Source organism: Neopelma chrysocephalum, unplaced genomic scaffold, assembly GCF_003984885.1.
Source record: "Neopelma chrysocephalum unplaced genomic scaffold, ASM398488v2 Primary Assembly neopelma1_24, whole genome shotgun sequence".
Classification (NCBI taxonomy): domain Eukaryota; kingdom Metazoa; phylum Chordata; class Aves; order Passeriformes; family Pipridae; genus Neopelma; species Neopelma chrysocephalum.
In genome coordinates, this window is record NW_020897693.1 from 11,517,234 (window position 1) to 11,539,342 (window position 22,109).

The 22,109-nt window shown below is 40.5% G+C and overlaps 1 protein-coding gene across 4 annotated transcripts in view; it reads left to right on the forward strand.

The window, feature by feature from the left end:
• Nucleotides 1-4,505: 4,505 nt before the first annotated feature.
• Nucleotides 4,506-22,109, forward strand: part of PPP6R3 (protein phosphatase 6 regulatory subunit 3) — a 54,931-nt gene continuing 37,327 nt past the window's right edge. For 2 of the 4 annotated variants that reach the window (XM_027703611.1, XM_027703634.1), the window contains exon 1: nt 4,506-4,980. The gene's annotated coding sequence lies outside the window, so the exon portion shown is untranslated. Of the gene's footprint in view, nt 4,981-18,601; nt 18,773-22,109 lie in introns of all 4 variants that reach the window. The other 2 variants (XM_027703644.1, XM_027703652.1) reach the window with 2 other exon arrangements.

Sequence of the window (22,109 nt, forward strand, 5' to 3'; positions counted from 1 at the left end):
AGTGTTAACACAGATGGGGACTCTTTGGTGCAAGGTACCCAACTGTCCCACTTTTTCTATGTCTGTTTCCTATGTGTAACTTGTCAGTGCTCAGGAGACTGAACCTCAACCAGGATAGGCTTTGACTTCATTTGATGCCTGAGGTGACCAAACACCAGATGTCAGCAGTGGCGATGTCCACCACCGGACTTGTGTTCAGGTGCTCTCATAGCTTTGCAGGCACTGGTGCTTCCCTGTGCCTGCAAGGAAATCCAAGTCTGCAAGCTGGGCAAACTGGGAGAAGATAACCCTTAGCAGCACTGACAAGCTGGCTATCTGTCCCTCAGATAGGTCCCTCCTGCCCTGGAGGGACAAAGGGAAGATAAGACGTGTAGGGAGAGACCATGGTTGTCCTGGCAGAGCTGATGCAGAAACACACCCCACGTGCTCATGGTCTGACATTATGGCTACATAAGAGCAGCAGCAGATAGTGGTGAAATGCTGCTGGAAGAGTACAGTCCTGCCTCCCCTCCTCTGCTGTCACATCTGGCAATTGCAGAGCCATGGGATGAGCTGGCTTGGCAGTCTGTGCCACTGCTTGGGAAGACAAGCCTGTTCTCGAAGGTGTGGCAGAGCTGCTGAGTCACAGCAACCCCTAACAAATGATCTCCTTGCTATCTGTGCAGTGGGGCCCACCAGACCCCACCAGCTTCTGGAGGCAGCAGCTCTGGCTGAGGGGTTAATGGTGCACAGTGATGAAATATGCTCAGCATTGTGAGTGATGGTGACTGAGCTGGCTGATTATTTTTTTATTTGCCTATATTACTTTATGCTGAGGAAGTGTCTCACTCGAGTGATTAGTGGAATCTATCAAAAAACAGCTGTCTCTGGAAGTGCCCCAGGCAGCAGCCATCACAAATTAAGATACTGACATTTGCAATATTAGCAAGAGCCCATTTAGTAAAACACTATCAAGTTCAGGTACAGACTATGCCTAATAGTTAGAGTTTCCCTGCCAGCAATAAAATACTACAGCCACCCAAAAGCAGGCTAGGGTTTTGTTTCTGATCTGTCTAATCACAAGTATAAGAATAGTGTGGAGGTCTTCAGATTTGCACACAAGTCCCAGGGATAAAGGACTGGGATTTCACTATTTTGCATCTGGTTCAGCTTACTGTGTGATATTAGGCAAGTCACATAACCTCATTTCCCCTCATGTTCAGTAGTGCTTTGAGATCCTACTTGTAGACATGAAGTCTTTCTATCTTGAGGTAGTAGTGCCCTAGCATTACCAACTTATGTGGTAATGGTAGTATCACTTGGACAGCTGTAGTTTTAAAAAATAATTACACAAAATCAAGATTTAGAAATATATTGACAGGAACTCTACAAGATAAAAACAGGGCCTGTGATGTCCTAAACCTTTCCAGAATTGTGATGGCAGTGATGAGATCCTTGAAAATCAGATATGTGCCAGTGCAAATATTATCCTGCCCCTTCTAAGTTGAGATGCATCCCTTACCATCAGGGCACATTTGCTCAGGATACACGACATGTCAACAGTCACACAGTTTAACGCTACTTAGTTGTGAAGGCAAGCTTTATGTTTACAGAAACTATACTAGGTAGTTAACTATTTTACTGTTGTAGCTGCTCTACACTCAAACTATTAATCCCCTCTCCAGATACCGCCTCTGGTGCTTGCTAAAGGTAATAATCTCATCACCCTTTTAACAACCTACCTGCTTGTACTGAGAATGCCATTTAACATTATACACTCATTTATCCATTATTTAGAACCTTTTTTTTCTGTTAACTCTCTGCACACAATTTCCAGTGTTTTTCCTGTCATTTACAATGACAACACAACCAGAACTGCCTCTATACACTTTATATTGTGAAATATCCATTTGTTGTAGTTAGTGCAGTTACTCACTGCTAGAACATGCAAGTGGCATGACAAACAAAACTCCCTCACAAAAGCAGACACAGTGAAAGGAAAGAAAACAAAAGGGAGACATCTAAAATAATGTGGAATAAATACAGTCTAGAGACCCTTCTGGACTGAGCACCAGCTGAAATAATGAATAAAGAAACAATGTCCCATTTCATATTGATTGTTTTGAGGATAAGTTTTTTGGTACATTTTACTAAATAAATCTGCTTGTGTGAAAATGAAAACAAAAAAGAGGTTTTACACCTAACTGTGTAGCTCTGTGCATCAGCAAATATATTTCATGCTGCTGAGCTTTTACCATGTGTTTGTGACACATTAAGATCACATGTATCTATAATTGCTGCAGCTCCACTAACTTATTCAGGCAGAATAAGATGATCATGTGTCTGAGCTAGCAGCCAACAATCTCCTTCTACTGGAAGCAACCCACTGGGCTCATGGCTTGGGGAGGGTTTCTGTTCACAGAGGTTTTGTGAAGTAAGGATGTACCATACATATACTGCTGAAGGGGAACATGTGCCGGGATAGCTCTAAGTAGGATAAGCATGCTGTAACTCAATCTTTGGGAGAACCAGTAATACCTACAGAGAGCATAGGAGCCAAAGCTTGGTCAACTGGTAGGAAGGACTTAGGAAAACAAAGCTGACACTGGGGCCAGCCTTTTATGCAATGGGCATTATGAAACCAAGCACCTGAGCAGCTGGCAAGAGTTATTGCTGTGTAACTGCCTGGACAAAGCACAAAGGCCAGGCCCTGTTAGCCTGTTTGCAGCTATTGTAAATCTGATAGTCACCTTTTCCTTAGAAGCAAGCAACTTAACCTATTTTTCTGTATTTAAAGGAACACCAAGCAGCCTATATCTTTTACGTTCTTGAACAGAATACCATTGCGAAGGAGAAGATGTGGACTCCCTCTGATATGCAGGCAAAATTCAATCCTTATACACAGACATAGATAAGCACACAGCTTTACCAATTATATCATCACTTTGCCCAAAAAACAAGATTTTTTTTGTAGACACAGGCTCCCATTAACATCCTACTCTTGTAGACCAAGATTTAAGCGCATTTCTAGCTTGGCTCACTGATCCTCTGATGAAAAAGATTTTGCTTTCTGCAGCACCATCCTCAATATTTATATCTCTTTGTAATACGAATAACTTTGTTTAATGGGAGCAGATCTGCTGATTGATTTGCAGCAAGATGTAAGTGCAGCCGTAGTGAGATTAACTTTGTCAGATGAGCATGTGAAAGATGTGAAGATACATTATTCACGAGTGAGGTTCCTTTATCCTAGACTGCTGATTCATAATGAAGTTAAAGAAACGTATTGTTTTCCCCTTCCTTTGGTATATGAAAAAAACACAGCACTACCCTTCAGTTTTCATATGCTTTACATGAGGTACCTGCAAGAACTATCCTATCACCAAACTATCTTTTCAGCGCTTTTCAGGTTTTTCACAGAGAGGGTGGTTGGGCACTGGAACAGGCTCCCCAGGAAAGGGGTCACAGCAAGCTTGTCTGAGTTCAAGAAGCGTTTGGACAACATTCTCAGGCACACAGTGTGATTCCTATGGTGTGCTCCACAGGGCCAGGGGTTGGACTCGGTGATCCTGATGTGTTCTTTTCAACTCAGCATATTCTATGATTCTATATATCAGAAACAGGATGGCCAGCAGGACCAGGGCAGTGACCATGCCCCTGTACTCAGCCCTGGTGAGGCCATACCTTGAATCCTGTGTTCAGTTTTCGGCCCCCTCACTTCAAGAAAGACACTGAGGTGCTGGAGCAAGTCCAGAAAAGGGCCATGGAGCTGGTGAAGGGCCTGGAGCACAAGTCTTAAGAGAGGCTGAGGGAGCTGGAGTTGTTCAGCCTGGAGAAAAGGAGGGTCAGGGGGGACCTTATCGCTCTCTACAACTGCCTGAAAGGAGGGTGTAGCCAGGTGGGGGTCGGTCTCTTCTCCCAGTTAACAAGTGACAGGACGGAAGAAAGTGGTCTCAAGTTGTGCTGAAGGAGGTTTAGACTGGATATTAGGAAAAATTTCTTCACTGAAAAAGAGTGGTCAGGAATTACAACAGGCTGCCCAGGTAAGTGGTAGAATCATCATCGCCTAGAAGCGTTCAAAGAACGTGTGGATGTGGCACTTTGTAACATGGTTTAGCGGTGAGCATGTTTGGTGGTGCTAGTTGACGGTTGGACTTGATCGCCTTAAAGGTCTTTTCCAACCTTAACGATTCTATGCCTCTATAGAAGACACACTGCCGGATCTTCGGCGGCGTTGGAGGCCTCACGGGAAGCTGCATGGAAGCTCGGAAAAGGCCAAGTCTCGCTAAGTGGAGGTGGTGGGCACCGACCCCGCACCTCTCGCACCCCAGGCGGGCGCTCTGGCACCGGAGCCACCTCCCCCACCCCGTGCCTGCGCGGCCCCCCCGCGCGCCGTCGCCGCCGCCGCCTTGTTGCCAGGCAGTTTGGCGCCCGCGCGCGCCCCGGGGGCGGGGCCCCGCGCACGGGCCAATGGTGGGGCGCGGCGGACGAAGCCGCGGGACGGGCCCCACCGCAGGCGCCCGCCCCTCCCACCGCGGCCTCCGAGCGCCGCGGGCCCGGATTGGGGCGAACGCGTTTATTTTTAAAAGGAACTGGCTTTTTCTATTGGCCGAGGAGGACATCAGTCAGGGTGACGTAACCTTGTTGCTAGGTCGGGAAGGAGGGAATCGAGGTGCTCCCGCCCCTTGCGTTGACTGGCAAACAGGGAGACGAGAGCCCACCCCCGCCCGCATTCGAACCTGTTGTAACCGCGTAGCCGAGTGACTGACGTTCATGGATGGCCAGTGAGAGACCGAGCTGAGCACGGCTTCCAATAGAAAGGCGCGGTCCGGGGAGGAGGGCGGTTCTGGGAGCGGTGATTGGCAGGCGGGGCGGAGGCAGAGGAGGGCTCGCCGGAGCCGCCATGTCCGCCATCTTGGAGCGTCGGTGATGGTAGCGAGCGGAGGTTTTCCCGCCTGAGCGGAGGCACCCGGGGCCTGTGGCGGGGGACGCGCTGCCGAGGTACGGCCGGGACGGCGGCGACATCTCCCCGCCGCCGCTTCCAGCGGGACGGCGCTCCGGCGGCGGCTCCTCCGGGGCGGCGCGGGCCTGGCGCCCGCTCAGCGCCGTGCGGGGGCTCCGGGCTCCACTCGGGCGGCGCCGGGCCGGGGCCTGTGGGGGTCGCGGGGCCGGTCGTACGTGGCCTCTCGCACACGCCCCGCGGGCCCGGAGCGGCCGGGGCGCGGCTGCGGTGCTGGGCCTGGGCGCGGCGGGAGGCCCAGGCCGAGCCGGGGGAGCCCTGCCCGCCCCAGCACCTCTGCGCGGGGGCCTCCGCCGAGGAGGGGTTTGGTGGGACCTTTGAGTTCTAATTTTTTTTTTAAACAGAGCAGTTTGTTTGAATTACAATTTTTTACGTAGCGTAGCAGTGTTTGGGTGAGCTTTAACTGCTGTTCAATGCGTTTGGCAAAATCTCACCGAGGACCTGCCAGTTTTTCTGGTTTTGTTTTGCTCTGGTTGCTAAGAACTTTCCAAAGTGTAAGAGGGAATTAGTGTTATAGTCTATCTAGCATCATATGACTCTCTCTTATATGACATAAATGCAATTGAGGCTAAAGATCATTTCTGTCAGCATAAACGGTATTTAAGTCAGAACAGTGGGATACTTTGAATGGGTGTGTTGCTATTTTAAAAAAGCATTCTGAGTGGAAGAGTGGAGAAAACTTATGAGTAGGTGGATAGCTTTAGGAAGGATTCCTTGTGAGATGTTGACAACTTAGAAATGAAAGACTGTGTGACTGCTAGTGGTATTACTTAGGTTTGAAATCTCCTTCAGTGGATTGAGTCTAAATGTACTCTAACAGTGAAGTGTGTCTTTGGGTTGCACAAATACCTGTGTGATTTTTTTTTTTTCTGGAGAGCTGAAAGATGGGAATTGTCCCTGTTTCAGTGTTCCAGATAGATTGCTGCAGTTATTTGAACTGCAGTGTCTATTGTCAGTGCAATAGACATTCTGTTAAGAGTCTGATTACTTAGCTCTGTGTTATTTATGTTTTCGGTAGTAAGGCATGGACTAACTGTGGCTTGCAAGACTATTATACAAATGTTAAATAACACTACAGAATTACCTTTCAATGTGTAAATCGTTAATGAGACGTCATGCAAATGTGGTATCCAGTCTGCATGTTTTTCTTGACAGTTTGTGTTTTTAGGTACTTGTTGAAGTTCACTTAAATGATTTGTTTCCTCCATCTGTGATATGATTTGAACATAGATGACACTTATTTGCTTTCTGTGTGAAAAGCAGAATGCATATGCAGTATTGAATCCTGCACCTTCTGAGGTACTAAAGGAATTTGTTTTCTAATACTACTGGGAGACTCTGTTTTGGCGAGAAGAACTGCTGATGAGGTCTGTTTGCAGTGAACTTAAGGAAAACATTGAGTTAAGTGAAAGTTGAAGTTTAGAAATTCCGGAAAAGCAACCTGTTTAACAGGAATGCTTTTAAGTAGGGTAGTGCATTACAGCTTCTTTACAAGCAAGTTAGGTTTGTATGTAAACTGCTAAAAGTGCAGCAGCTTTTGATTCTTTTGAATATAAATCAACTAGCTGTTATTCCCTCATGGAATTAAAGATACAAAGTAGTTTGTTTGTCTCTGCACAATACTGCCTGCAAACTGCTCACTTCAATTGACTTGCTAAAGTGACCAAAAGCGACTTTTTCCTTCAGAATGCTTCTGTGTTGCACTTATCTGAGATGATGCTACAGCCTGTATACCACTTAGAGAATCAGATCACGTTCTGAGTAAAATTCCAGTGAATTAATAATATGGAATCTGAATTTAGCAGTGTTAGAGCAGAGAATCATGTATATAGTTTTAGTACAAACAGATGTTTAGGGAGTGAACTCTATTGTTATGGCTCAACAGCTTTGCTTCTCTACTCAGCTTAAGCTTGATATGCATGTACTATGAAATGTTAGAGAGCTGGCTCAAAACCAACCAGTATGGGATTGAAAGAGTCAGAAGGGAGAAATGCTTTGAAGAACTGTCTGGTCTACTCTCTGTCCATTAATGTCCTGTTTTGTCAAAGTGCTTTAAAAGCTTTGAAGTATTTACCTAAATGTGCAGGTAGTTCAGATTACTCTGTGTTACTATGTTGAAATAAGACATGGTTTTAGCTTCAGTGTTTCTGCGAACTTACAGAACATCTTTGTAGGTAGGAGGCTTGTACACTCACTTCTCTCCGATAGCTGGGTTATTTTATAGCCTTTGGGAAGTTATGGTGGAAACTATGGCTTTTCAACTTGGGCAGAAGAGGTGCTGGTGTGAGCATAGTGGTTTGTTGTGGTAGTAAGGTAGGATGTCTTAAGCATATTGTCAGCCATCTAGATTCGTCTGCTGTAGTAGCACCTTCAGCTGTGATCCTTAAGACTACTGTGCGCTCTTCTGTCTCAGATGCCAGGTTTAGGAATTGTGTGTTATCTCAAGTTAGTATCTTGCATCCAGATTCTAGAAAACCAGATGTCTGATGGGGTTATCCTAGAAGTAAGATGTGGAGCCATTGTTTTTGGCAAAACTTTTCACAATAATAAAACAAGTAGGGGTAAATGAGAAATAATATCTTGCTTGTGTTATCTTATTTTGTTACATTAGAGGAAGAGAGCAAAAAAACTTCAGAAACTAGTGATCGCATTTGATCCTGATATTTTCAGGGTGGGAAGCAAGCCTGAAAGATCAAGCAGAAAATACATAGAGGATATGAACATCACGTTGAAAGCACTGCATAGCATGCATAATTGTTTTTGTAGTGTGTCAGTGTGCCAGCATCTGTTTTAGAAACTATATGCTACTAAGCAACTAAAGTAAAATGTTTTTCTACTCTTGGATATAATATGTAGCTCTAGAGCTAGTTTGGGACATTTCTCAGGAAATGGGGTAGACTGAGTTGAGAGGATTGGGAAGACATTTGGTATAAGCTATTATAACCTTGTCTGTTTATGGAATAGTTCTTCACACAATATTGGCAAAAAAAATCTGTTAGCATGAAATACAAGACTCTTCATGACCTTTGTTTATTTAGTAACTTTCATAAAGTGCCAAGAACCATCTCTGAAGTGGTATATGTGATTTGGAGTGGGTGAAAAAGTTCTCAATTAACCCTTTGATTTTTCTGTCTTTATGCTGTTAGTCTATGTAGTCATCCCCTAATCCTGTTATGTGGATATATCTTTTCCTCTCAAAATGGAAATTCTCGATGACAAATCTGTGTGATGTGTTGTGTGCCAGCAGTGAAAAAGAATGCCAAAAGGACCTCATTGTACAACTGTATGGACTGGTGAAGCTATAATACACTCTATTGGAGGGGTGGTATTTGTTGTTAGGTGTGTTGGCAAAACAGCTGAGTAGCTGTGAAATGCATAGTGAGGATTTGGTTAAAGATGTGAATGAAAGAAGGCAGAATTGAGTAAAAAATGTATGTATGCACAAGTAGAAATTGCCCCATAGTGAGATTTGGGAGTTGAGTAGTGTCCTTGTAACATTCTTAAAACTTTGTCCTATTTCTTTTTGAATGAACACAGTCTTGAGTTGTGCATCTGCAAGGAGGTGGAGTACATGGCCTAAGTGGTCTCTGTCCTGTGTCCACTGGGCCTTCCAGAAAATGAGCACTGGAAAACCATAGGTCACCTCTTGTCAGCTGTGCCAAAAGATGCTTTTGTACATGAAGAAAACTCTAGAGCCTCTTTATGATGACCAGACAGTTTCTGTGTGAGGCTTGAGAAATGGCCACGTTGTTTCCAGTTTGGTAATGAGACATAGTTGGGATGGAGGATGGAAACTTCAAGTTGTTTTTTTTTTTTTTAGTGCAAAGTAGTTTCTGAGTTTATTATATATGTTCTAGAATATAGCTATTCCAGTACTAAAAGCATTCAGATTGTTAGTTGCTAAAAGTGATTTCTAGACCCTCTTATGCAGTGGGCAAGTTCCCTTCTTGAGTGACCATTGACAGGATTTCTGACTGGGTCCTAATATATAAACCAAGATTTTGTTGTACAAATTTAACTTCTGCTGTAGCTTTTGGGAGTGAATCCCATCATTGCCCAAACTAGTAGTAGAAAGAAAGGTGCTTTCTGTAAATGTACATTATGCTGCTTTAGAAGAGCCAAGCATAAGACCCTAGTCCTCAGTTGGGTGTTGCACATTTAAAAGCTTCAGGTAGTGCTGTAGGCAATGCCAGTACAGGTGTGATTGCATTTTTTCATTGTACTGTAACTGGTTTGAGCGTTTGCATTAGAGCAGAAAACAAGGGAGTAATAGACATTTCTAAAGGCTTGTCTTGCTACAAAATGATATTACTTCAGTGCTGCTGGCATTGTGAAAGGTGTATCAGCCACAGCCTCCACTGAGAGGATTTTTGCATCTTTGTAGCAGAGTAGTTATATGCTCTATAAGAGAGTAATCTCTTATAGGAATGGTAAAAATACAATGCTATTTGCTTTTTGTGTAAGTATAGTGGAAACCAGGTGGGGAGCGGGGAAGGTGTTTTTGTTTGGCTGTGGTTTTTGTTTGTTTTTTGTTTGTTTTTTTATTGCTAATAGTTACATTAGGGCTAAAATCATAGGTAAGGTCTTGGTGGAAAAAACTCTTTCTTTCTGTGATATGCAGAAGTAGGGCTCTCCATATTCCATTTGTTCTTAGCATGTGCTTACTACTTTGACCAGTCTCCAATCTAAAGAGCTCAGCTGGAAGTTTTAGGTCTGGCTTGAACTGGAGTAATTCATGTTATTTTTTCTGTTACTGTCTTGATGGACTTGCCGGATATCCAAGTAACTCTGGGAGCTAACTCTTTTAGAAAATAATAGGTACTTGGTTACATTTGAGTAGTTTAACTGCTGCTACCAAACATCTTGGAAAAGGATGGAGAGTTTAGAGACAGCTAAAACAAAGTTGTGATGGTGGCAGGATGTTGTAAGCATCTCCTGTCTATAGGAAACCAGCATCCACTGTGTGTGGATATTGGTCAGCACACAGCCCAGGTGGAAGTGCACTTAGAAGTTGCAACAGCGTAGGGGTTTCCTTCCCATCATCCATGTTGGTCTTTCCCTGTTCTTTCTGGTGGTTATGAAGGAGGAGTTTGTCACTGCTCATGGCAACTCTGAGGGGTAATGGCATTTAGGTGTTCTTTCCTGTCTGTGAGGGACAGTTGTAGAAGTTACAGTGAGATACCTATGAAGTAGTCAGTTCTTCCTCTTGGCTGTGACAACCAAGCATTGATCAAAAGATCCTTCTCTGTGTATACTTGATGCTGATGATGCTTTGTTACAGCTTCAAGCCAAATTTAAATAGCAAAAAGTTGTTCACTGAACAATGTTTAGATGAAATTTGTTTGATAAAGGAGGTGGTAAAGGTAACGTTAATGAGAGGTGTGCATTTCTTAATGGTCAACATAAAAAACTAAAAGTGTCTTCTCATGCTGCTTGCCTGTACTTTAAGGGCTAAGGCTCTCTTCTGGAGTCACTTATAACACAAAAGCTTTTATAAATTTTTCTGATGTGTGATTGGGGACTGAAATTGCCATTTTGCTCTTTCTCAACCCATTAATCTTTAATTGCTCAGTAGTTGTGCCAGGTGTAGTTGTCTTAATATGATTTCAGTCACAGATTGGCACATACTTTTTTTTCCTGTGGCTATCTGTTCCATTATGCTCTCCTGCTGTACTTAAGTATTATTTATTTTAAGAACAAACCCCAAAGAACTTTTACATAGCAGAACTGAGTACCAGCCACACCTGGCTTGGATGCTCTCCTTCAAAATTGCAAGTTTATAATTTGAAAAAATGTGAGTTAAAAATATAAATTAATCCCTAATGCCCTGGCTACTGAATAGGGAGTTTAGTTGTGCAGATTAGAATTGTAGAGATAGGATATTGAAGGTAAGCAAGAATAATTCTGAATCTCTTACATATGAGGGTGTCTGTGAAAAAAAGACTCAAAGTCTGGAAAACCCATAGGTTTATTTATTTATTTATCTTAATATAGGAAACACCCTCAGGTGTTTTTTGTTACAGGAAACATGCTGCTTTTTAGGGCATAACGGAAAGCAGTGATGTTAAATACTTGTACAATAGTTGTTTTTCTTTGAAATACACTGGTCTTTGAAATACACTGGACTCCAGAATTCTGAAGTTTAATTTACAGTCCTAGCCACAAGGCTGGAGATCAGAATGCAGTGGGGTTGCTTTGTTTCCTCCCATGTTGAAGTTGTAGCCCCATGCAGCCAAGAATAAAATTATTTATAGATGTAATAGAAAATTTGTATCTATGATACTGATCTCATTCTCATGAGAAAGCAAGATTATAGGTTATCTAAATGTCTGTTTTTTTAAAAAACTTATTGGAGGTAGTGAAGGTTGAGCATGAAGATGAAGATATTCTCTGGAAACATGAATTGGTAACTATGGTGTTATATAGTGGAATTACTAAGCAGCAGAAGGCAAGTAAAAATGGTAGATGTGTTTTACTGTTAAGTAGGTTTTTGCAGATAAAAAAGTGATCTCAATTTTATTGCAGGAAAAACTGCAAGCAATGGCCAGAGAATCCATCCCCCAAAAACTTAAAGCAAACTGACAGTTGTAAATAAAGAAAGTTAGAGAGGGTATAAAATCTTTTTTTTTTAATTGCTACTAAACCACCCATCAAATCTTGTCTTAGACTTTCAAGTGTTTCAAACTAACTTAATTTCTGTACCACTTGCCACAGTAGTGACTTGACTTTTTGAAATGGTAATAAGATTGTCTTGACAAAAGTCTATATGGAACCCTAAATGTTAGTTAAAAGAATAGAAAACTTAAGTTCAGGTCTTAAATAAATTGATTTCTAAGTTTGTCAGCTCAGCAGGCTATTCCTCTTTAGGCCTCTATCATGTAATGCTGTTATAAATGCTATTTTAAGTTCTGAGCCAGCATTTTAAATGGCTTAGTTTCTTTGAAACTTCATTCTTCAAATCCCTTGAGCAGGCATAGGGCACACAGAAGTATCAGGGTAGTTTTCTATAACTATAATCTGTCGGTACAGTTTTGAGCCTTGCCTTTGGATTAGTTTTAACATTGTGTGTTCAGTATTTCTTAGGTAATAAAGTAACACTTGTTGAGAGTTGAGACTCTTCTTGCAGCAGGAGAAAACTGTTGGCAGGTATATTGGTAGTTAAGAGAAGGAACTTCTAGGAAGGAATGGATGCTAAAAGTATTGTGGTGAATTACTATGTGGTAGCCCCCTCTTGGAAGGGCAGGAAGGAAATGATAGAGGAAACAGGCAGTCAGAATAAGTCATTCCAAAACAACATTGTTTCCCTTAACTATGACATATTGCTTGAATGGCTTTTTTAACTCTATTTGCAAGTACATACTAATGCACTTATGATATTGCACAGCTGATGATCACTTCAGTGTAAAAATTTAGAATTAAGTAATCTCCCTTTGGAAACAGTATTATTAAAAAAATGCTGCTAAATCTCAGAGATAGACTTCCTACTTGCAACTGTGAAAGAACTTTGAAAGACCCTCAAATGTACTCCTCTTATGCTCCAGAGAGAGGCATTGAAGTAGAATTTAAAAAAGATTATTTTGAAGATCATAGAGAAAACAATAGGTTTGGCATTTTTTAATGAAGCTTCAGGTTTTTTCCTTAAAGTAGGGTTAGTGTTACGCGTGAAAGAAGGTGGCTTATTCTGTTAGGCAGTCTTAATTTTTCTAGTATTGTCCATCAAAATAGAAGATTTCCATGGTGAAGGGAAAAGTCTGTTTAATTGAGACACCAGAGGCATCTGTGCCTGAAAAACGTGGTGTAATTGCTGTGTGTGCAGTTCGTAAAAGCACAGCATGGCAAAACTCAGATTACTGGAGTGATTTGCTCCAAAATGTAAATTACCCAGGGGCTTGGGGAGTGGTAAAGAAAGGCAGTATTAACTTAATAGACACTTCAAACTTACGTGCAAAAAGCCTTCCTAGTGATATTTAATTATTTTGCTAGGTTTCTGATTTCTTTTCTAGAACATATTTTGGCATATACCTAAATAAAAATCATAAGCATTCATTAAACTTACATGGATGAGACTTGGAGAACTCTTCTCATTCAAAGCACTATTTTCTTATTTTGTAAGCTGAGTCTCTCAGGAAAGTAAAGCTAGTCATGCTTTTTTAGTGCTTGTTGTTTAAATAACATTGGGCAGGGTACTTTGTAGCATTTTGTATTACAAAAAAAAGGTGGTAAAATGTGTGTGGAGGATATTGAATCACTATTCAGTTGTCTTAGTCTTTGAGTGATACATTAACCCAACTGCTTGGCATCAAGTACTTAATTGATGTTTCATATGTATTAAAATATTTTTCTTTTCTAAGTACTTACCTTCATTCTCAGAATACCTGCAGTGGTGGGGAAACTGTTGTATAGACTGTTGTTCCTGAATATATGGAGTATGTTCTATGAAGAAAAGTAGTGTGTTCTTACTTGGTTAAAGGCTCAGCTGAAGCCATAACATCAGCAGTAAATTAGGGCAAATTCCATGTGGCACGAAAGCATTTTCCTAAATGCAGATCCCAAAATCTAGATAAGCGAGTATGCTAAAGTAGCATCACTTCCCTTGTATCCTGGTGCTGCTACTGTATTTTATTTCTCTTGCTTGACATTGGAATAACTTTTCTACTTTTGTCCTAGGGATTGTATTGATAAACATGAAAATAAAGGGATTGTAGAAAAATGTATAGATGGAGCTTAAGCTCTTTGGTAAGTCAAGTTAATAATCTTTGCCCAAGAGTACATCAAAACAAAACATTTATTTTAACTTGCTTAAGTTAAAGTTCAAAAGAGGTGATATCTTCAGCTTTTCTTTTCATAGTGTTGGACCTGCACACTCTTCAGAGTGTTAGGGATTCCAACTTCCAGTTTGAAAAGCAAAGCATGTTTATGATACTGTCATTAGGAGATTATTAGCCTTTGTATGCATCTAGGGTGGGTTGATTAGTTCTGTCAGTCTTTGCAGGATATGGTAGCACAGAAATCGCAGGTAATTTTACATTTAATGACTCATTTCTAAATATCCAAATTAAAAGAACTTGAGAACTTGCAGCTGCCAAAAGTTATTTCAATGGTTCTGTAAACCTTAGTATTAGGGAAATCAGGAAGATAATCTTGTCCACAGCTCATGTAACCTGAAATGAAAGTGCAGGTTACCTGAACAACAGGTCCCAGAAACCTTTAATGAAAGTGAAGAGTCAAGCAAGAGGTTAAGAACTGCATGTTTTAATTTTGAAGTTGCTGTTTTAGTGCAAGAGTCCACTCCAGTTCTGGCAGCAGCTACAGCTAGCTATATGACTGAGTGTCAGGAGGCAGGACATTGATGGGTTCCACTTCTGAACTGCAAATGATCTTAAGTATTCTTTTTAACAAGACTAAGATTTTGCGTGAAAAAAAGAAAGCTAATAACAGACATGAATGCACTGTCTATACAGAAAGAACACTGGTGTCCTGGTTAGAAATTGCTGAGGTAGCTTTTTTCTACCTCCGTGTATTTTTCATGTGCCTCAGAATTTGATTTGCATCCAACTTTCAAAGTCTAATCCACAAGGGGGAAAGGAAAATGAACTTGAGAAAAAAAAATCCAAATTCATGTTCTCTTTGAACTAATACTAGTGAACAAAATAGAATAAAAGCTTATAGAGGAACCTCTGGTAAAATTCAGACATCTACACTTAAGGCTGTGTCTTTAAGTTACAGTAGCTGTTTCTTAAATGTTCAAACAAAAAAGTTAAAGTTTACTGCTGAAGCAGTCAGTCAGTATTACTGGTTTTTTTTAATATTTCCAGAGTAGTAGTAGTAGTAGAAATTCAGGACTCATTTACCCTTGCAAGTTATCAGGTGGTTGAGACAATAGTAGAACTGATGTTGAATTGTCCAAATTCAACCTTACACATGTTATTTATTGTATTGAGGGGAACTTTTACTCTGCAATCCTGAGCAGACTTGAGATCATACAATTTGAGGCAAAGATGGAAGAATCAGATTCTGACTGCCCTGGTGTGTTCCCTCTTCTTTGGCTGCACTGGCCCTGGTGATTGACAGACCCTTTGAGCTGTTTCAGCCTGTGGACGTGGCACAAAAACTTTTTTCCTTCTTCCACCAGCTGCATTTGTCACTTTTGAAGTAGGTTTTTCACTTGGAAATGTCTTGGCAGAAGTTTCATCAGTGTTGGGGAGCCAACAGAGGGAGACTGCACAGCAAGGGGTAGAGCAGAGCTGCTTTGCATAGCCAGTTTAGCTTCCTAAAGCACTCCTGTGAGAAACTGTGAGGAATTTCAATCCTCATCCTCATTCTGAGTGGGGATGGTGACATTTCAGCATACAAATGTGTCCTCTGAGCAAGGTGTTTGGAACTGATAGCCAAAGCATTCAAAATTTAAGTGAGTCTTAGCCTAACTGAGATGCTTCTTAGTGTTTAAAAACTGCCTTGGTTATAATGCAGATTTTTCTATAAACTTCATTAGTTCACAAACTAGAATCCTAGGCTGGGTCACATGCACGGATTTCTCACCCTTTAGCTGTCTCCACCCTATAAATTCATGGTTGTGGACAACACTTTCAGGCCAAGTTTCTTTGAGGACCATCTGTTCAAGGGGTTGCTTAACTAAAAGTTTTTGGGAAGGGATGTTCCTGATTAATGTTTGTAGTAAGCCTTAAGATGCGAGTGCTCTAAGGAGTGCACGTTACTCTGATTTTTCTCACCAGACATTTGGAGAGGTGTGGTAAGGAACAATGCTTAGTCTTAAATTTATGTTTCTCTGTGCTCTGCCTAAATTTAACATTAAACAGTTTTGTACTGCTAGACTGTAACTTCTCTGGGGGATCTTTCTGGGCCAGTAAGGCAGTGGAAGAACAGAAATAAATCTACTATTTTGCACTTGAGCATAGTGTTACATATAATCACTTGCTCTTGTTCTGGCCTAAAGAGGTGATAGAACTAAACCACACTGTGTCCTGTGCTTCCCATTATTAATTGCAGTCCAGATGCTTTTACTGCTCTGGAAGAGATGCTGGTGTTCTGCTAGTGGTTTTGTCAAGCTTATATAACAACTTTATTTCAGATATAGTAGGTTATATAAGTTACTGTTTTGAATGCATGCAGTGAATTACTGTAAGAGCAGCACTATTCAGCAGCTTGCAGTTCTTGCAGTGTTTTTACCAGGATGCAGAAATACTGCATTGGTTTCTATAAGCAGAGACAACTGTCTAGTTTCAGTGTTTGGGCCAGTAGAGATGCATGGGAATGGTTTTAGAAGTAGACATGGCCCAGTTCATGCGACACTAATAACATTTGTTTAGTTCTGTTTATCGCAGCTGGTCACATACCGGTTAACTTCTCTGTCTAAAAAAGTGTAAATAAAGTTTGTTAGGTAATGCTTAAAACAGACTTCACCATGCTGTTGCATTTTATGTGAAGATGGATCTTATCTTGGGTAGCTGTGCTGTGCTTTATTTTTTAGGTATGTGAGATAAATGCAAGCATGGATGTGTTCCTGGTTGTAATGATGGGTCTTCATAGTTTTCTGTTTGATTGTAATATGTATATGTGACAATACTTCCCTCCTGCCTTTGCATATTACCTTCAGGTCTAAATTTTTGATACCTTCCATTATGATACCTTCATCACTTCTCTGTGACAGAGCCACGTTAATGTGGCTGAATTATTGCTGAATATAAGCTATTCCTGGATATAGGAAAGTCAGATTTAAATAGGCTTGAACCTCATCCAGTCAGATGATTGTTTTCTTATTATTTTAAGGAAAGAACTACTGTGGTTCTTTTGTTAGTGTTTTTGTTTGTTTTGTTTTGTTTATCCATAATGAAACACCTAATCCTGCAGATAGGAACAGTTTGAGCCAATAAACCATCTGTACCACTAAGTGGAAGTCATCCTTTAAACCAGCCTCTCTACTCCTGCTGATTCTGAGGCAGACTGAAAAAGTCCTGATTGACCAGAGCAGGCTTCTAGTGGAGCACCCTTCACAGAGTATGCTATAATATGTTCACTGCAAGTATCTTGTTAATTTTGATTATACTGGTGTTTCTAGTTTACTATGTAATCCTACTGTCCTGAATTCAGAAGTCAGCCGTTCTGGTGCTAAACAATGGTATTTAGACACTGAAGTTTTCAAGCAGAAAGCGGAGTAGAGAAATAACAGAAAGACATCCTTGTAAGGGGAATAATGAAAGTGGTTTTCATTTGGATAGTTCAAACAATGGAAGTCTGTGGATAGTGTCTTAAGAATGTGTAAACTATTCTGGAAGTGCATTAAGCTAAGTGGGCTTCTTTCTTTGTTTCTGCATGACATAACTGAGGAAGTAATGTTCTCTCCCTTTTTGGAGCTCTGCTTCTGAACATAAGTACACACTTAAAATGTAGAAATAATAACCTAGGATACTTCAGTAAAGTGAACTTAGTCCAGGTAGCTGGTTTCCTTTTTCTGCTTTACTTTATCACTTGACTCACAAGGAGTTGGCAGGTCTATCAGACCTGCAGACCTGAAGGTCTACAGATGAAGAATGTGTGTGACCTTTGAAAGAATTATGGCCAGTGTGTAATATTAAACTTCATGTGTATGTTGGTTACTAAAATAGCCTGTGAAAATATATTTAAGGTCCTTTCTGACCCAAACTATTCTTTGATTCTGTGATCTTTAGATTGATAGGGACCATCTCTTAAATCATCTGCTAAGATCAAAAACCAGCTTTGAAAACACAGCTCCTTATCTTTAACATGGAAGGTGTAAAGTTAAATCATTCTTCTCTTTAGCAGAATACTTGAAATGCTTTTGTTTTTTTTTCGCTGAAGATGCGTTTGTGACAAACTGTGATAGAAATGCTTCTCAGCCAAATACTGGGTAGTCACTGACCTGAGTTAATAAACATTCTGCTAATTCTGCTACTCTTCTTAGTTGCTAGTATTTATACTTTATTTTCTTAAATGGTGACTGAATGCTGTCTTTAATATAGGTTGTTCCTTTGGAAGCCTATATGTGGTCTGTATTGTTTTTTTCCAAGTTAACCTGTTTTCAAATTGAAAGTGGCTGAATTCTTTGTAAACTTATGCCGATATAACTGGCGTTCTTAATGTGTGTTAGTTTACTTCTGTGCAGGCTTGTGGATAAATCAGCTGTTAATATAAGAATAGTTATGAGGATAGGAAAAAGCTTACTGCAGAAAGCTCTAGCAATGGGAATTTTAGATCTTCTAGATCTGAAGATGTCACGTTATGGGAAATTGCTAATAGTTTATAAAAAAGTCTGGATTTGTGTTAGATTTCAGTCAAGTGCAGATTTATAAAGGCAGTTTCATTTCAGTGAGGCAGTGAAGTTTCTTGGAAGGGAATGTTTAAAGTTGGTTTAAAAGTAAGTCTTTCAGATGACAAGCTGCTTTTGAATTTGTTTTCAGTGTATGCTCTACTGAACTGACACTTCTTCCTAGCAAGTTGTTTCCTTCCTCTGTTTGTGTTGTACTTGGTGCAAAACAATCCTTAGTATTCATTCATGCAGTTGTCAAACTATTGAATAGAACGTGTTAACAGTATTAAATTATAAAATTTTTTTTGTCGTTATAGGAAGAAATCTGCTTCATCTAATTCAATGCTAATTCAGTCCTGCTAATCTGCTAATACTGTAGATTGAAAGATTTTTTTGCTGTTGCCAGGATACCCTGTAATGGGCAAGGAGCCTGAGAGAATACAAAACGTTCTGATTTTTTAACTTTTAAAAACTTTTGTGTTTAACAGGTAAGAAACTATTAAACTTCACCTACAGCAATAGATCTATAAAGCTTTATCCTTAAGCATACAGAAACCACTTAAATTTCAAGTTTTTCATGTCTCTGGTGTCCACTGAAGTCTTACCTGATTTCTGTAGGCTCATATTTACCACCTTCTAAGCTGCAGTTCCTTCTGCAGTTCAGGCTTTGTGGCCATTCCTTACCTTTTCTTGCAGCTTTTTTCAGACTGCTTTCTAGCTGACTGGTTCTGACTTTGTTTTAACCCACCCTGCTGTTGCACTATCTTCTTTCTCCACCCTGCTTTGGCTTACTATGACAATCAAGGGTTGGCTAGACACACTGTTGTGGATATTCTGTTTGTTTTACAGTGTTTTGCTTTTGTGCCAGGAAGTATATCTGCTGCCCAGCCTTCTTTGGAAGACTCTCAAAGCAAATGTGTTCATGAACTGACATATATTAGGTACGAGTGATGTTTAGCACTATAGGTTATTATATTGAAGTACAGTAATACTGTCTTCTGCAATTGAATTTTTTGTACTGAACTGCATGTTTCAGTGGAAAAGTTTCTTCTGGGTTAGCTGGGCTTTTTATATTGTTATGGAACTGTGTGCTTTTCTTGGTGCATAGATATGTTTGTTGCCATTTTGAAGCTAATTGGGAGAATTCAGAAAAGGAAAAATCTAACCAAATTCTGTGATCAGTGAATATTTTAAATGTGTAATTGCTTGGCAGTTGACATGGAATTACTAGAAAATTATTCATCTTCTCTAATTTGTAGTTAATGCAGGTTATTAAGGTTTGTATTTATTAACAGTTATTAACCTGTGGTTTGAGATAGTGTGAGAATTGACAAGGATATACTTGTTGCTTGGTATAAAATTACTCTTGCAATTTCACTGCAGAGTGTAGATTTCAGCTGATTTTTGTACTTCTGAACAGTTATGACCTCTTGAATTTTGAGGGATTGGTGTCTTTGAGTAAATGTTAGTTTGGACTTACATAATTCAGCATGTCAAAGCTATTGATTATGGGCCTGTTTGGTCATAATAGGGGAATGTGTGTGTATGCACATGATGTGTGTGTGTGTGTGTATATACAGTAAAAAGTCACAGGATTACTGAATAGTTAGGATTGGAAGGGACCTCTGGAGATTATCTAGTATACTCCCTTTGCCAAGGCTGAGTCACTTAGAGTAGGTGATGTAGGAACACGTCCAGGTGGGTCTTGAATGTTTCCAGAGAGGAAGACTCCATGACCTCTCTGGGCAGCCTGTTCCAGTGCTCTGCCAGCTCAACAAAGTTCAGTAACAAAGTTCTTCCTCACGTTGAAGTGGAACTTCTCGCATTTTAATTTATGACTGTTATGCCTTGTTCAGTCACTGGGCACCACTGAAAAGAGTGGCACCATCCTCTTGGCACCTGACTTTGAGACATTTATATGTATTGATAAGATGCCCTTTCAGTCTTTTCTTCTCCAGACTAAACAGGCCCCACTCCCGCAGTCTTTCCTCATAAGAGAGATTCTCCAGACCCCTCATCATCTTTGTGAACCTCTACTGAACCTTCTCTGGTATACTGTGGAGACCAGAACTGGACACAGCACTCCAGATATGGCCTCCCTAGGACTGAGTAGCAGGGCAGAATCACCTCCCTTGACCTGCTGGCCACACTCCTCCCGATTCACCTCCTGACCACAAGGGCACACTGCTGGCTTGTGGCCAACTTGTCATCCACGAATGTGTATTTATTGTTCTTACCTAGGTAGAAGTGCAGCTCATGTGCATAAATGTGGAGGAGGGTTAGGTGATTGAGGGCCCCTTTTTTGTGGGATTGCTCCCCTGTTCCCTGCTGCTGCTGCCGCCCCTTGGGCACAGGGGCTGCCCTCTACCTTCTCTCATGTGCCTGAGTTCCAGCCTGTTCTTATCCCGTGTCTGGGGTCCCCTGGATGAGATAGTGGCAGCAGTTTTGTAGGAGGATCAGGGGTCCTTGGTAACCTCCTATTGTGCAGTCCCCTGTGCCCAACAGGCTGAGAAAGGGTGAAATCCCACAGTGAAGCGAGAGGTGCAGCCAGCCTGCCCAAGATCTCCTAGCCTTCCATGAAAGAATTGTTTGTTCATTGTGTTTCCCTTTTGGTATCTCTTCTAGTTTGCTATGCCCTTGGACTAGGAATTGCATGGTATTAGAAATATGTATTAAATTGTTGAGGTAGAAGTGTTTGTATTTTCTGTTCTATTTAATTCCTAATAATTTCAAACCATCTCTTATCTTCTTTCTCCACAAAGTTTCTTGAAACTTCACTAGCATATAATAATGTAAGTAATGGATTATTTCTCAAAATTTAATTTCTTCTATGTCTCACAGTGGTGACATGAACAGGCTGTTCTGACACCAAAGAAACAGCTACATCTTATTTTGCATTCTCTTGAGACTTGTATTCTAAGTCAAATTGATCTTACATTTTGTTTAAGAATTGTAGTGACTGTAGCATGAAAATTCTCCCGTGTAATTGCCTTTATTCTTTTGTAATTGCTGGGTGTAATGTAAAGTACTGTAACTAAATCTATGGACTTTGAACAACAACTTATATCTTTCTAGCTAATAACACTCAATAAACCTCACTTCTTTGATTGAAAATAAATGTATTTCAGATAGGTTATTGGGTAAGTATAGACGCTATTTTATTATTTGAAATATTTAGAAATAAAACTAAGGAATAGTTAAGAACAGAGTCTTTACACTACTTAAAAAACATACTATTTTGATGAGATAAATTAGATAAAGAATTCCTTATTTTTCCTTTGAACTCAATGCAGAAGAAGCAGTATAAGTGTGTTGCTATATAGGAAAGATTTTCTTGCATTCATAAAGTGGAAAAGTGGGAAATTCAATTACAGCATAACTGTCTTGCTATAAATTACCATTACTTTATGGAAAAAAATTGTTTTGGTCCAGATCTTTAAGCTAGAATGCAGCTATTTTCTCTTTTCGCATTATTTGCTCTCAGTTCCAGAGTAAATGCCTAAGTGCTTAATTTTCCTGTTTAATAGTTCATAGGCTATTTAATGCTATGAGGAATTGTGCCCCAGCCTGCAAAGGACAGGCAGTTGAGGACAGCAAGTTTACAGAGGGTGATGCTCTGGCTGGGTGCAACAGGCAGTTTAAAAATTAGCCACTGATGTGTCTTTGTCATTTTGGGTCACTGGTAATTCTCTTTAGCTCTAAATATTTTTCAGACGTGCATTCATGCTTAGTTTTGTTTTGGACAGATGATCCACTTTCAGTGTCAAAATAAGTACTTCATAAGTGCTAGTACAGTGTCCTTATTATGGTCCATTGATCAGAGAA